At 41.4% G+C, this 14,847-nt stretch overlaps 1 non-coding gene across 1 annotated transcript; it reads right to left on the reverse strand.

The window, feature by feature from the left end:
- Positions 1-11,159: 11,159 nt before the first annotated feature.
- Positions 11,160-11,266, reverse strand: LOC117033496 (U6 spliceosomal RNA). The gene has a single exon (XR_004424891.1). It is a non-coding gene; the product is annotated as a U6 spliceosomal RNA (small nuclear RNA).
- Between the last annotated feature and the right edge of the window lie 3,581 nt (positions 11,267-14,847).

Raw genomic sequence — 14,847 nt, forward strand, 5'->3', positions numbered from 1 at the left:
TAGTTGTGCTGTCCTAATTGCCTCAATTAGGCAATTGAGGGAAGAGTCAATTGACTTTGGGGAAGAGTCAGAAGTTGCACGGTGCCTGATCTGGTAAATAAGATGGATGAGGACACACTGTAATGTTTTTATATGACAGAAATTGCTGTACCAGAAACAATGTGTGACACAGAACCTTACTGTTGTGATCACAAAATACAGTGAATGCTGCTGCCGAGTGCCATCCAACGGAAAGTCAGAGATCTTTAATACGGGAAGTGGCACATCGAACCTTAGTAACAAGTTTCAACTGGTTCAGTGCAGTCAGTCGGGTGTGAGCTACGGTTGAGAGGAGGTGTGTTTTAAAGTGTGCCATATATCATGGAGCACGAACAATGCATTAACATGAAATGGGCAAATGGTTTCATCCTCCATCATGACAACGCTCCATGTCACACATCACTTCTGGTATATGGCAATATCTGTCAAATTAAAACATTACAGTTAGTCCTCATCCACCTTATTTACTGAATCGGGCATGGTGAAACTTCTGGCTCTTCCCCAAAGTCAAAATGACCACAAAAGATAAACATTTTGAATCTATTCTGGATATAGAGGCAGCCATGACAGTGCAACTAAAGATGCTCATGAAAGAGGACTTCCAGAACTGCTTCAGAAAGTGGCAAGAACGATGGGATAAGTGTGTTCTAAAAGAGGGCGAGTATTATAAGGGGGATCAATGGCAATGTGTCTTTTACTGTAATAAATTTTTTTTATTTAAACATTCACATTTTTTATCACACCTCATATTAGTCTTTATATCTTTTGTATATATGTTAAATATTATAAAAAATTAAAAATAAATGATATTTATTAATTTCTATTTTGCAGTTTTCCTTTTTTACTTCAGAGTTGATTAAAATATTGTCCAGGCTATATTAGTTTCCTGTTACTATTTTAGCAACTTGCCAGAGATTTAGTGGTACACATATTTACTATCTTATGGTATTGGCCCCAACCCCATTTTCAAAAGTCAGCAACGTAGCATCTTCAAATCTCTCTCTTTCCTGTTTCTATTACCACATCTCCTCTGAATTTGACCCTTCTGTCTCTCTCTTATAAGGACCCTTGTGCTTACATTGGCCCATTTAGATAATCCAGGATAATTTTCCTATTTCAAGTTCCATGACTTAGTCACATCTGCAAAATCCCTTTGCAATGTATGGTAACATATTCACAGGTTTTGGGGATTAGGACATGGACATTTTTGAAGGCCATTTTCTGCCTGCCACATGGGCCTTAAACATTTTGTAGGCCCTAGTGCTGTGCCTATAATGCCCAAAGGGAAAACCCCTGTTCTATTTAGCTCTTACTAAGTATCTGAATTGGTTTCCCTGACCTGGATGGGTTTTTCTAAAAACCTAGATGGCCACAAAGCAGTCAAAGGTAAGCCCCAGTAGGGAAAAGAAAATCACAGAAGCTGGAAATTCCCAAGCTGCAGAAAAGGGTCCAGAACTACTAAGAGTGGCCCTAAACTAGAATGGTTAGATCTCAAAATTTCCTCAGAGCAGCTGGACTGATCACTTTAAAACATAAATCGGATCATGTCCCTTTCCTGTGTTAAACCCGGTTAGAGCTTCCCCTTGGCTTTAGAATGAGGAACCAAGTCCTTAAAGTGGTGCCAGTTTCTCAACAGCAGCACTATTCACATTTTTGGCCAGCTGATTCTTTGTTTCCAGGGACTATCCTGTGCATTGCAGGATGTTTAGCAGCATCCACGCAGGGCCTCTACCTACTAGATGCCAGTAGCACCCTCACACACCCCTATACATATATTTGTGACAACCAAGTTGTGACCATCTAGCCGAATGTCCCTGAGGGACAAAATTGCCCTCAGTTGATAACTCCTGTCCTAGGAGGTCTAAACGACCTGGGACCTGCCCATCTCCCCACTCTGTTTTCTCTTCTTTAACTACCTAAAGGGCATCTTCCAGCTAAACACAGCAGGGTCCCTCTGGCCTCTGGATCTCTGCATATACTGTTCCCGCTTCCTGGATCACTCCTCCTGACATTTTCTCATCTGGCGAATTCTTTCTTTGTGTTGAAGGGGAGCAGAGTTTTGCCACCCCAAAATACGCCTTTTGGGGATGATTATTTTAAGCTGATCATTTTTAAGAAACAAGACTCAGGAAAAACATTTGATCTTCCCCAAAACTGTCTAAAATAATTTAGACAGAGAACCTGCTCCAGGAAGGTTGCTATCACCATAGAAAACTATATTTTAATATAAACTAAGTATGGTAGACAAGGAGGAACCTAGAAAATCTCTTTCTTAGACTCCCCTCTGTGTCCCATAGTTTCTGGGTGGCCTGGCAAATATGTATGTGTTCCTTCTCATCTACCTGTGAATTGCCTACCTTCCTTTGAAGTATAAACCACTACCCCCCTCCTTTCTCCTTAGCTCAAGATGGCATCTAAGCCTCAACTGCCTGATTTGTCTTCAGTCCCATATTCTTACAAAACCCCGTATACACATATATAATTAAATTCTGTTAATCTGTCTCATGTCAATTTGATTATTAGAGCAGCCAGAATAACTAAGAAGGAAAAGAGGGGAAAATTTCTCCTCCCCTACAGTGTCTCAGTCTAAATGTCTCTGCTCAGACACCCTTCCTGGCTTTCCTTTCAGAGATCACTGCTCTGTGCTGCAGTAGCACCTCCCCTCTCCTGCAAACCCTCTTCACACCTGCCATTATTTGTCTGCCTTCTCCATCAGACTGCCACCCCCAGGAGGGCAGGGCCTGTGACATGTGACAGTCTTGTCCTACTGATTACAGTGCCTACTGAGTAGAGACTACATGGTCTGTTTTATCTCATGATGGCAGATCCCATCTTTCCCATAATCAGACGCCCAGAACTCAGACCATGAAGCCAGGTAAATCCCCAAGGAAGAGCTGGGATTCACTGTCTGCTCCTTTTTGTGTCTGGACTGTGTTGGCTCAATTAAAGATTGAACAGTAACTCAGGGTGTGATCTGAAAAAGCCTTCTCCTGAGGGCAGTGAACCAAGGATTCCTACGGCTGCACAGCAGGAATCATTTGCCCCAGGGGCTCCTGTTAAATGATGCCCTACGTTTGGATAACAGCCAGCACCATAAACTGGCACCAGCTGCCAACACTCTTTGGGAAGAGAGCCAGACAGTGGTCACCCTGCAGACAGGGAACAGCGCAGCAGGAAGAAGGCTGTCACTGATCAGCTCTGGTACAACAGACTAGTCACAGGACAGCATTTTCAACAAGACTCATCTAGACTCTGGCCAGATTCCCTTTGTCCACCCCAACCTGGAGCGTCAAAATGCCAGTGAGGCAAAGATCTAACACACCGCAGAAACTTGGCCCCATTTCTCCAAGTGATCAATGATTTACCTGATTCAAAAGTTGTAACTGAGACTCTGAAATGAAATCCTTTAAACAGTGCTGGAAAGATAAAGCTCAGCCCCCCACAGTAGGTGCCTGAATGTCCCATGACAGGAAGGCTGCCCTTGCTCTTTGCCCGGGCCCCGTCCCTCAGTCTCCCAGAGTGAACTCAAGCAAGCTAAGTCAACCATGTTGCCAAAGCCATATATTCCTAGTATTGTTACGTACTTAATACATTCCTTTAAACATATATACCTTTCTCCATAACAAAAATAGTTGTTTTCTGATTATGTAAATAATGTATGCTCATTGTAAAAAATGCAAATACAAAAAACATATAAGGAAGACAAAAATCACCGAGATAAACATCATCATTTTGCTGACCCTCCTTTCCTACATATCTTTGTCAAAATGGACACACAAATGTGATTTTGCATACATAAAGCAAACTTCTTTGCTCAAATGCATGTATTAAAAAGGACACTTTCCATTAGCATCACTAATAGCAAACTGCCATCACTTGTCAGAATAGAAAACAACCCCCAGCAAACAAATACAATGCAAACAAAATAATGTAATTAAATATCTAGTCAGATACCATAGCTCCCAAAGCTCCAAACCCCGAGTCCCAGTTTCCAGGAGTTTAAAAAAAAAGCGAATTAGAGAAGCTTGACAGGTTAGATCAAAGGGAGACTTTCTCCCAGATACAATTAGAAGGACTGAAAGAGAATTAAAAGAAAAATCTACCCTTTCCACATCTATGCAGGAGCCTAAACTTTCTGGGGTACCTTCAAGCATCTCCCACATCCTATGGAGAAGGCAGGGAGTAGATCTTGCAGGGTCCCCTCAAGATAGCATGGAGGGGAAAGGCCCTGAATGCACCAATCCCTTGCCCCAGAAGCCTCAGAAAACTATAAAGCCTCTCACACACCTCAGAGGTACCAAACCAGATCCTGCCCTCCCCTCCAGTCCCAGGCTCCCTCCTTCCTCAGCCTAGAGCCAACAGGAGATTCCAGAGCTCCTTTTCACAAAGACTCTTCTGTCTCAGGAACCAACATTCCTGGGCAGGAGACCCAAAGTCTCGTGTGTGTTAGTGTCAGGACAAGACTTCCTGCCTTCCCCTGGAAGGCAAGAGTGACAGAAAGGCACTGAGGGTACAAAATTGAAGAAGGCCCTCACTTTCAGCTGCAGACCCTCAAGACCCTGAGAATGGGCACCTCACTTGTCTCACCCTCTTCCTTGCCCTGGCAGCAGAGCCGAGCCATGAACCATTCAATATGTGATAGTGGGACAACTGGGTACCATGTGGGAAAAGATAGCCTCGGATTCCCACCTTATCTTACCTTATACCATATACAACAATAAATATAGTGTGCACAGGCCTACAGATGAAAGAAAAATATTAGAACTTTTTTAAAATATAGGAGAAATAAAAAATAGCTTTATGATTTGAGGGTAGAGAAGGATTTCTCAAAAAGACACCAAAGAACAAACCATAAATTTAAATGTTGATAAATCCAACTGTTAAAATTATCTGATTGCTTTTCTAAAGTCACCATAACCATAGTTAAAAGACCAAGTACAAACTGGGGAAACACATCATTGCGTATAACTGACAAAAGATTTAGTGTACAGATTCTATAGGGGGAAAAAGTTTTAAAATAACAAAGAAAAACAGACAAAAGACTGAACAGGAAACTCACAGAAGAGGAAACATAAATATCCAATAAATATACAAAAGATGTTCAAATGCAGTACTCGCCAGGGAAATGCAAGTTAAAATTACAATGAAATGCCAATTCACACCCATCTGGTTGGCCAAACTGTAGAGGTCTGATAATACCAAGTGATAGTGAGAACATAAAGAAATGAGAACTCTCGTAGCCTGCTGGAGGGAGCGTGGATTGGGACAGCCTTAGGAAGGCAGTTTGGTGCTATCTGGTAAAGGTGAAGACATGTATGTATGCATAGCCTCTTACCTGGATTCTTTTATCCTCAATTCTTCTGAAACTTGGCATCCCACTACATTTTTCATAGGTTCAGCCCTGAACACAGCCCTTTCCTCTTTGGATGCTTTCAATGGCTCCCCATTGCCTATGAAAGAAGCATAAAACTCTAATGACATTTTAGCCTTTTATGGTGTAACTCCAACCCACCTTCTGGTTTATATCCCACTCTGCCCTGGGTTCTTAATGCTCCTCTTATAAAACTAACTGCACAGGCTGACACATCTCTTTTAAATCCTTAACCACATGAAATAAAGGAGAGGTGGAGCTGGTGAATAATCTAATATCTTTATGTTACAGATGACAATACTGGGGTTCAGGGAGGTTGAATATCTACCCAAGGCCACCCCATGAGAGAGAGAATCAGAGGAGACCCCAGCTTTTCCGAGTCCCTGACCAGGCGTCTTACTACTGTACCTCTCCTGCTGGGCAAACCTATCACAAGCATGGCCATGGGGGTACACGGAGCCCCATCACTTTGGTTCCCTTCACATCACCCTACTTGACACAGCCCAGGAGTGACATCCACCATTTTTCACCAAGTAAAAATATGCCAGGGAGCTGGACAGGAAAGAACTTTCTGTGCCGGCAGCTTGCCGATCCTAAAGCAATATCCCCGAATTGGGATGCCCTTGTGTTCACCTTGTCAACAGGGAGCAGCCAGATCTCTCCTTTACTGTAATTGGGTTAGTCTTTTGGGTTTGCCCTCATCCCAGCTGTCAACAGAGATTATACAGAAATGTACTGCTGCATCGACCTCAGTTCAGGTGCTAGCTGAGGCCACAGCAGGAGGAAATTTCCAAATACATTCATTAATCATCCTAAGTACCAGGTTGCTGCTGGCAGCACTTTCTTCCATCTGCAATCACTTTTGCTCCAACTAGAGCTCAGAGGTCGCCAGGTGAGCTGCAGCGCCCTCAGCAGGAGCCTGGTGCAAACATAGGGAGAGTGATGTCTGTACTCACCCTGCAAGTGTCACCATACCTGAGAGAGCATGACATTAAATAGCAAATTTTAAAACACATAATGAGTCAAGACGGAGCCCACAGAAGAAAGAAAAAATCTTTTCTCCTACTTTTGAACAAGGGGCCCAGCATTTTTTTGCACTGGGCCCCCCAGCTCAGCTGTATCTTAGTCCGTGTGGGCTGCTATCACAAAAGAGCACGTACTGGGTGGCTTAAGAAGTTTATATCTCACAGTTTTGGAGGCTAGGTTTCGAAGATCAGGGTGCCATCATGGTCAAGTGAGGGCCCTCTTGCAGGCCACAGACTTCTCATTGTATTATCTCAGGGAGAAGGGGGTAGGGAGCTCTCTGGAGCTTCTTTTACAAGAGCACAAATCTCCTTCAAGAGGGCTCCACCCTCAAGACTTAAGCACCTCCCAAAAGCCCACCCTTCTAATACCATCATCTTTGGGGGTTAGGATTTCAACATGAATGTGGGGAGACACAAACATTCAGACCATTGCAGCTTCTAAAATCTAATGGGTAGAAGGAACATCTGTTTCCTCAGAACCCCACAGGTGCCTATAGAAGTGGAACTGCTCTGGTGGGGCCAGCATTGGTCCAGGGTGGGGGCCCAGGAAGCCCAGCCCTCAGGCTTCCCGCATCAGTGCTTGTGGCACCAGGTGTGTGAAGACCTCTAACAGTCCAGCCCAGTGATCCTCAAACTTAGTGAGCAACAGATCACCTAGAGACTGTGTTAGACATGCAGATTCTCAGGGGTAGCCCCCAAAATTCTGACTCTGAGGTGGGGCTTGAGATTTTACACTTCTAACATGATCAAGGTGATGCCAAGGCTACACAGGTCTGTGGTCTGCACTCGGAGAGACACTGGTAACCTCTTCTCTTCACAGAAGAGGCAACAGAGACTACCAGATCTCCGCACTCCAACAGCACCATTCCATTGCCCCATTTTATGGTTCTCACAGAGTCTGAGGAAGGAAGGTGTGAGTTAGGACCATACTCTGAAAGTTCCCATTAATGCTTGTTGAGCAATTGAGTATTCTGGCAACTGAATAAACCCGTCCTCATTTTCCCTCTTGACCTATAAGGCAAGGCAAGTAGCACTTGGGAGCCAAAAGATCACCTTTTACCTCAGTTTCCTTCATGATAGCCAATCCTCATGAACCACGTACCAGGCATTTTACATGCATTGATCCTCTTCATGAATCTATGGAGTAGATACTATTATTATCCCCTTTTTACAGATGAGGAAACCGATACGCAGAAGGGTTTAGGTAATTTCACTGAAGTCACGCAACAAGAGTGCAGAGGCAGGATTTGAACAGACGCACTCCGACTGCATAGCCCAAACTCCTCACCACTCTGCCCTAAGGAAACTGTGTCACTGGGAGACACTGACTCAGTTCTGGCTGCCTTGCTGGAGTCCTTCCCGTGCCTCTGCTCTCTAAGCCCTCCTGCTTTTATGGTCCAACTCAACCCACAGCTCCCTTTGAAGATTCCCCTCAGAAGTGCGGCAGCTCTGCTCCTTTATGGTCCTCAGGCAGCTCTCCAGGTCTGATCTAATCCACGTGGCCCTCAGCCAATGCTTCTCATGAGGCAGTGCTAGCCTTAGAGTGAGCAGGAGGGACCCCTGACCTTGGCCCTATGCTTTAGAGGGCCTTGCTCTGCCGCTTCTCTAGCCATGTCCTTTCCAATGCGGTGGAAAGTTGGGGGGGGGGATAGGAGTCAAGGACCAGAAGCCCCTCTTCTAGAATGTTCTGAGTACCCAGGACCTTGGAATTCCCTTTATTGATGACCCTGAACTATTCCCAGGGATTGCTTGGAATTGTCCTCTGGCCTGTCCTCCCATGGACAACATTACTCCCACGGGTAGCACAAGCTGGATACGTGTACGTTAGGACTCAGGGATGTGTCAGAGTAGGGAGTGGAAATGGCAGAACTGACACGAAAGCTGGGGTATCTATAGAGATGAACACGAGCCCCTCAAGATTCATGATGAAGAGAGGGTGGGAAGAGATGACTAGCCACTAACTGAGGGACAGGGATGAAAGCCAACACTTACAGTAATGCTGGAAGTTATGTAACAAATTACTGGAAACTTAGTGACTTAAAACAGCATGTATTTACTATCTCACAGTTTCTGTGGAGTAGGAATCTCGGTAGGGCTTAGCTGTGTCTGCTGTGTCAGGGTCACTCACAAGGTATTGTCCAAGGCTAGAGTCTTATCTGAAGGCTTAAGTGGGAAAGAAGCTGCTCCTCAAAGGTCATTGGATGGAAGGCCTCAGTTCCTTGCTGGCTGTCGGCCAGAGGCCACCCTCCTTTACTTGTCATGTAGGCCTCTGCAACATGGCAACTTGCTTCATCAAAGCCAGGAAGGGAGAGAGTCTGTGAGCAAAAGAGAAGTCACTATCTATGTAACCTAACTATGGAAATGACATCCCATCCCATTTAACATATTCTGTTGGTTGAAGCAAGTCATGGGTCTCGCCCACACTCAAGAGATTACACAAGCGTGTAAATGTCAACAGGTGGGGATCACTGGGGGCCATTTTAGAAGCCACCTGCCACAGCTACATCCAAGCGCAGAACTCCAAGTTCTACATTCAAACCTGGCCTTCTCAGGCCATTGAAGTTGTAATTACTAAGGGAGAAGAATAGATAATATTTTAGTCAATGATGTGTTAGCTTGAGTTACAGCTTTTAAATATTTAGATATATGGCATGTGGCCTATACTGATACTCTCATCCTGGCCCCATAAATGTTAGGACAGGCCTGCTTCTGTGCATGGGTGGTGACTGCCACCTCAGACAGGCAGGGCTTGTGGGCAGAGTCTTGTCTGCTGAACTTTTGCCCCCGGTACAACCTAGCACAGTGTCTATCATATGAGAGGTAGTTAGTAAAGTTTGCCTGGGCATCGTCCAGCAGTTGCCCAGCTCCAGTGGTGGCCCGCCCTCAGCCTCAGCCATGAGGCAACTCGGCTGATTTTGAATCCTCAGTGGTTGGGCTTCCTCTTGAGCAAGTAGAGAGGATCTCACATGGCAAGGAAATGAGAAGAGCAAAAGCCCTCTCACCAGCAAGGGAAAGCTGACTCCTTCCAGTGGAGCAAAAGCTCTGCCTTCAGATAAAAATATGATTGTTAGGTTTTGTTCTATTTTTTATTTTATTCTAATATAAAAATAATAAATAGGTTTATTTTAAACAATAAAAATAAAAAAGGAAAGAGTAATAGTCCCACCATTGAAACTCCCTTTGTTGTGTGTATGTGTGTGTGCTTGTTTTTTTTTCAATTTTCTTCCTCAGAAAATGTTTTCTATGCATAGGTCTGTTTTTTTTAATTTGTCAGTCTGGGGACATTTTAAAAAATAAAAGATCATACTGTCTATCCAATTCTATATCGCCTTTTTCAGTATGCAAAACGTTTTTTTTCTAGTTTAAAGATGTAGAATTTAAAAATAACTTTTAAAAATTGATAATGGATTCGCGAGGTCAAAAAAAGTACACACTGAAAAGTCTCTCTTCCACTCCCCAGTTTATATCCCTGGCCATAAACAATGTTAACAGTTCCTTCTATGTCCTTCCAAAGATAGTTTATGTATATGTATGTATGTGTATATACCGGGGGTGCCAGAAATAATTTATACAAGGGGACAATTTGGTCAACGTTGCTCATCCAGTAGTTTGCCATAATCAGAAGTGTATGGACACTGATGGTAACCACTTGTTTTCATCTTTTGTTATCAGTATATATTGAGTATTACAATTTTAATACAGTTTTCCTTTCTTAAAATGTGTATAAATTTTTTTGGCATCCTGTGTGTGTGTGTGTGTGTGTGTGTGTGTGTGTGTGTGTGTATACATATATATGTATACACATCTATATGCAAATACATACTTTTTTCTTTTCCATTTCCTACATAGTGGTGAAATTATATGTATATAATGATATACATACAAACTGTATGTATTATATACACTGTTCTTCAGTCAATATATCTTGGAGATAGTTCCATATCTTTACGTACCAATGGTTCTCAACTTTAGCTGAACATTAGAATTATATGCACAGTTTTATTAAAATCCCAGATGCCCAAGCCACACCCCAGACCAATTAAATTAAAATCCATGGGGTGGGGTCCAGGCATCACGATTTTTTAAAATTTCATAAGGTATAGCCAAGGTTGTAGATCACCGGTATATAAAGAGCTTCCTCAGAAAAGAAGTAGAAGGAAAAGGAAATTTAATAAGTCCATCGATGCTTATAACAGAAAGTTAGGGTGACCAACTGTCCTGGTTTTCCAGGGACTGAGGGGTTTTCTAGGACATGGGACTTTAAGTGCTGAAGCCAGGATGAGTGCTCACCCTATAAAGAAAATTGGTAGATATGTCTAAAGAAATAGAGGAGTAAAAGGGTACCACATAATATGAAGACTTATAGAAAGAACTTTCATACTTCAATTATAAACTATGCATCGTCAATAGCACACCCTCCTGGCTGCCCTGTTCTAGCCCTGTTTGTTGTCTTTAAGCTATTTTGCACCTCTTTGTAGGTAAGTGACAGATACGCAAATCTGTATTGTTTGGTAGACTTTGACTTCCCCTTTTTTGCCAGTTTTGCCCCCATTTGTAATTCAATCCCTTTATTTCATTTAAATTTGTGTTTCTTTGACTTTTCCTCTGAACCGGTTATAACACCTGTCGAGTCACCTCACTAAGTAAGGAATAACATAAAATCTTTAACACATGTTCAATCTTGTATCTGTTCTAGTGATAGTCATGATTTTACTTTTCTCTGAAAAAAAAAAAGAAGTTTCACTAATTTGTGTGTCATCTTTCCGCAGGGGCCATGCTCATCTTCTTTGCATTGGTCCAGTTCTAGTATATGTGCTGCTGAAGCAAGTACTGAAAATTAGTTTTTAATAAGCCTGCTGTTAAAAAAAAGAAACAAACCGCAGGCCAAAGTCCCTTTTGCTAAGCCATGTCACCAAACCAAAACTTAATTACTAACCTAATTGCAGTTTCAGTCTTTCCTAGGAGTGAAATTTTAAACCAATCACTCTGGAATTTCCTGATCAATATTAGTGAGGTAATCTGCCAGATAAGATCCCTAACCTCCCCTAAGGGAAGGTTAGATATCCTTGCCTGAAATAATCCACTCATTAACTTCTTAGTCCCACCCTCTTTCTTCGTGTAAAAACCTTCCATTTTGTACAACCCCTAGGAGTGCCTTTCTCCTTGCTAGATGGGATGCTGCCCCATTCATGAATCACTTAATAAAGCCAATTAGATCTTCAAACTTACTCAATTGAATTTTGTTCTTTAACACTACAAAGATAACTACTAGAACAAAAATACAAACCTTCTAACTTATCACTAAAACCACAAACACAATAATAAAGACAATAGACCCAAATGTAATTGTCATATCAATAAGTGTTACTAGGCCAAACTCACCTGTTAAGAGACTCTCATAATAGACCACAAAGTAATGATAAAAACAAAATGATTAAGAAAAGCTGAAAACAAAAGGATGAGAAAATGTGTTTTTACCAAGCAAGTATAATAGTTTAGCAGAGATCATAATCTTTATACTAGACATGGGTGAATTCTTGCCAAAAATCACTAAATGCGATAAGGTTATCATAAGGTTGTGAAACTCACAAAAAAGATCTAACTCTTATTAATATCTATGTAACAAATAACTTACACTAATAAAGAAAAAGCTAGGGAAAATATAAGGAGAAATAGAAACATCAGTATAAGGGAGATTAATTTACATTCCTTTTAGGCCATAGTCATAAGGTAAAACCTAAATAACACAATTTTTATATTTATATATCAATATTTATATGTATATATATCAATATTTATATTTATATATCAAACTTATAATTTATAACTACAATTTTGTTATCCTGTATTTATGGAACATTTTCAATATTAATTAACTCTAATATAATTAGGTCACAAAGAAACTTCAATAAATTCCAAAAGTAATGTAATTATAGGGGAGAAAAAAATCTTTTCCCTTTACCCTCTTGGATTCAATACATTGGAGTTTCACAAAGATATAAGACTCAAGGAGGCAGTCATTTGATTTGAGGTTTATATACCATATTAAGCTAAAAAAAGGAATAAGGATTTGGGGCTTTTGGGGAGGCAAGTTATATGCAAAAGGCCACCTGATAAAAGTTATTCATTGCAACCATAAGAGACCAGAAGTCTCTTAAATTTCCAACAGTCAGAGACTGCTTAAACTAAGGTACACACGTATTATAGAACAAGATGCAGATGTAAAAAAAAAAAAAAGAACATTCTCATGATACAGAATATGTCTGAGATACATTCACTCAGTTCCAGCTACAATAGCTGCCTTGTTACTTCTTACATGGAGTACTCTCCTCCCTCGGGGCGTTAGCGTGGGATGTTTTCTCTGCTTTGAATGTTCAACTCCAGATATTTGCATGGCTCACTCCCTCACTTTATTCAGGCCTTGGCTCAAATATCACTTAATCAGCAAGACTTTTGCTGACCATCTTATATAAAATAGCAACAAGCCCCACCCACACACACCAACATACGCTTCTTATCCCCTTATCCTGCTTTTCTCCATAGCATTTGCCACTTATCACTATATTTTTACTTGTTTATTTCCCATAAAAATGTAAGCTCCATGAGGGCAAGGAATGTATCTGTTTTGTTTACCACCAAATTCCAAGTGCCTAAAAAATGCTTAGCACATAGTAGGTGCTCAGTAAATATTTACTGAATAAATGAACATATTAAGTGAAAAAAGCAAGATGCTGCACAGTGATTTTTAATACGCTTCTACTTATGTTTTTTTTTAAAAACTACACATGTAAATGCTTCTATGTGCATAAAATATCTTTAAAAGTTTACAGAAGAAATAGGTCATGCTGGCTGCCTGCAGGAAAGTGATCTAGGGAGGCAAAGTGGCAGGGAAGCTTTTCACTATATTCTAATTGTAGACCCATGGGGTCACTCTGGCAGGACTCAGAGACATGGTCATGACTGAGCACTCTGTTTGGCTCTTTCTCCAGTCCTGCCAAGGGCCCAGAGTGTCCCAGGAGGCCCATCACTTCTGAAGAATCTGACAAGGCACCAGTTTCCCAAAAATGACTCTGTCCTATTCTCTTCCCTACTCTGAAAACAGACTCTAGGAGAAAGAGTCTGTAAACACATTTTCACAGCCCCTAACCCTCACAAGAGCAAATAGAGGCCACATGCATTCTTATTCTTTGGGCCTGTAATTAAATCTTCATTTAGTAAAAATATGAATTTGCAGAGATTTCATTCAACCTATTCAAGTCAGGAATTGTATGAGAATCATTTTCTTGTTCATTTTGACAGTTTTTATTAGCAATTAAAAGTTCATTGAATAAAGAATTTGTGAAGTTCTTTTGAAAATTTAAGCAGATCATCTTTTTGAATACCTTTTCTTTTTTTGGCTATTTTCTTTTTCTGAGCTCCACTGCCATATTTGCTAAATCTATCCCAACTAGACTTATACTCATACTCGATGAGCAAATAGTTTACAAAATAAAGTTTTTTCTATAACATTCAAAATTATTAATATTACTAAGCAAAATACAAAAACAATTTAATGAATACAAAAAACCTAAATTTATTTAAATAAAGCTAAATTTTTAGTTTAAATTTTTAGACTTTTTCATGAAATATTTAAATATTATTATAAAAATAAAACTTCACAATTCTGGGGTTTTAATGTCCATTTAATAAGCAAAGAGACTCTAGAGGGAATAAGGATCATGTGTCACCTATCTTCAGGGTCCCTGGTTGCTCTGCCACAGGGTCTGTCGTGCTGAGATTGGCACTGGTCATGGGAGTTGTAGGACCCAGGAAACCTAGAAATGGCCATCAGGACACTTGCTCCAAAACTCAAGCCAAGTGAGTGCCCAACTTTGGGACTGACACTTCCCGCTAAGGAAAAGAAAGGGATCCCTGGGCTTACAATTCATAGTGACTGGTAAGAGGACAACAGTGAGCATTTGCCTACACAGAGGAAATAGGATACCTTTTACTGCATACAGTTACTGGCATCTAAGGAACCCCCATGAATCCTCAACATAATTGAAGGATGACAGTGCAGGAGAACAGGTCAGTCCCCACCCAGTGGAATCCAACAAAATGTTGACAGGGTGAAACATGATCCTGGAACAGGTGCAGAACCACCTGCAGTGCAAGGAGGAGCTTTGTGCCCAGATCCAAAACTGGCCCTGGAACCACCCCAGGAGGAGGAGATGTGTAAAGCCATTACTGCAAATGGCCCCATGCTCAAAAACAAACAAACAAACAAAATGTCCAGGACATTTCTCCTGAGTTAAATAATAAGGTAATGATGGTGGTGGAACAGCCAAGAGGCAGCTTCCCTGTGTAGATATCCAAGAGGATCGAAAGCAGGATCCCAAAGAGATCTTTGTACACCCAGGTTCACAGCAGCAT

The sequence above is a fragment of the Rhinolophus ferrumequinum genome, chromosome 13 (genome assembly GCF_004115265.2).
Source record: "Rhinolophus ferrumequinum isolate MPI-CBG mRhiFer1 chromosome 13, mRhiFer1_v1.p, whole genome shotgun sequence".
NCBI lineage: Eukaryota > Metazoa > Chordata > Mammalia > Chiroptera > Rhinolophidae > Rhinolophus > Rhinolophus ferrumequinum.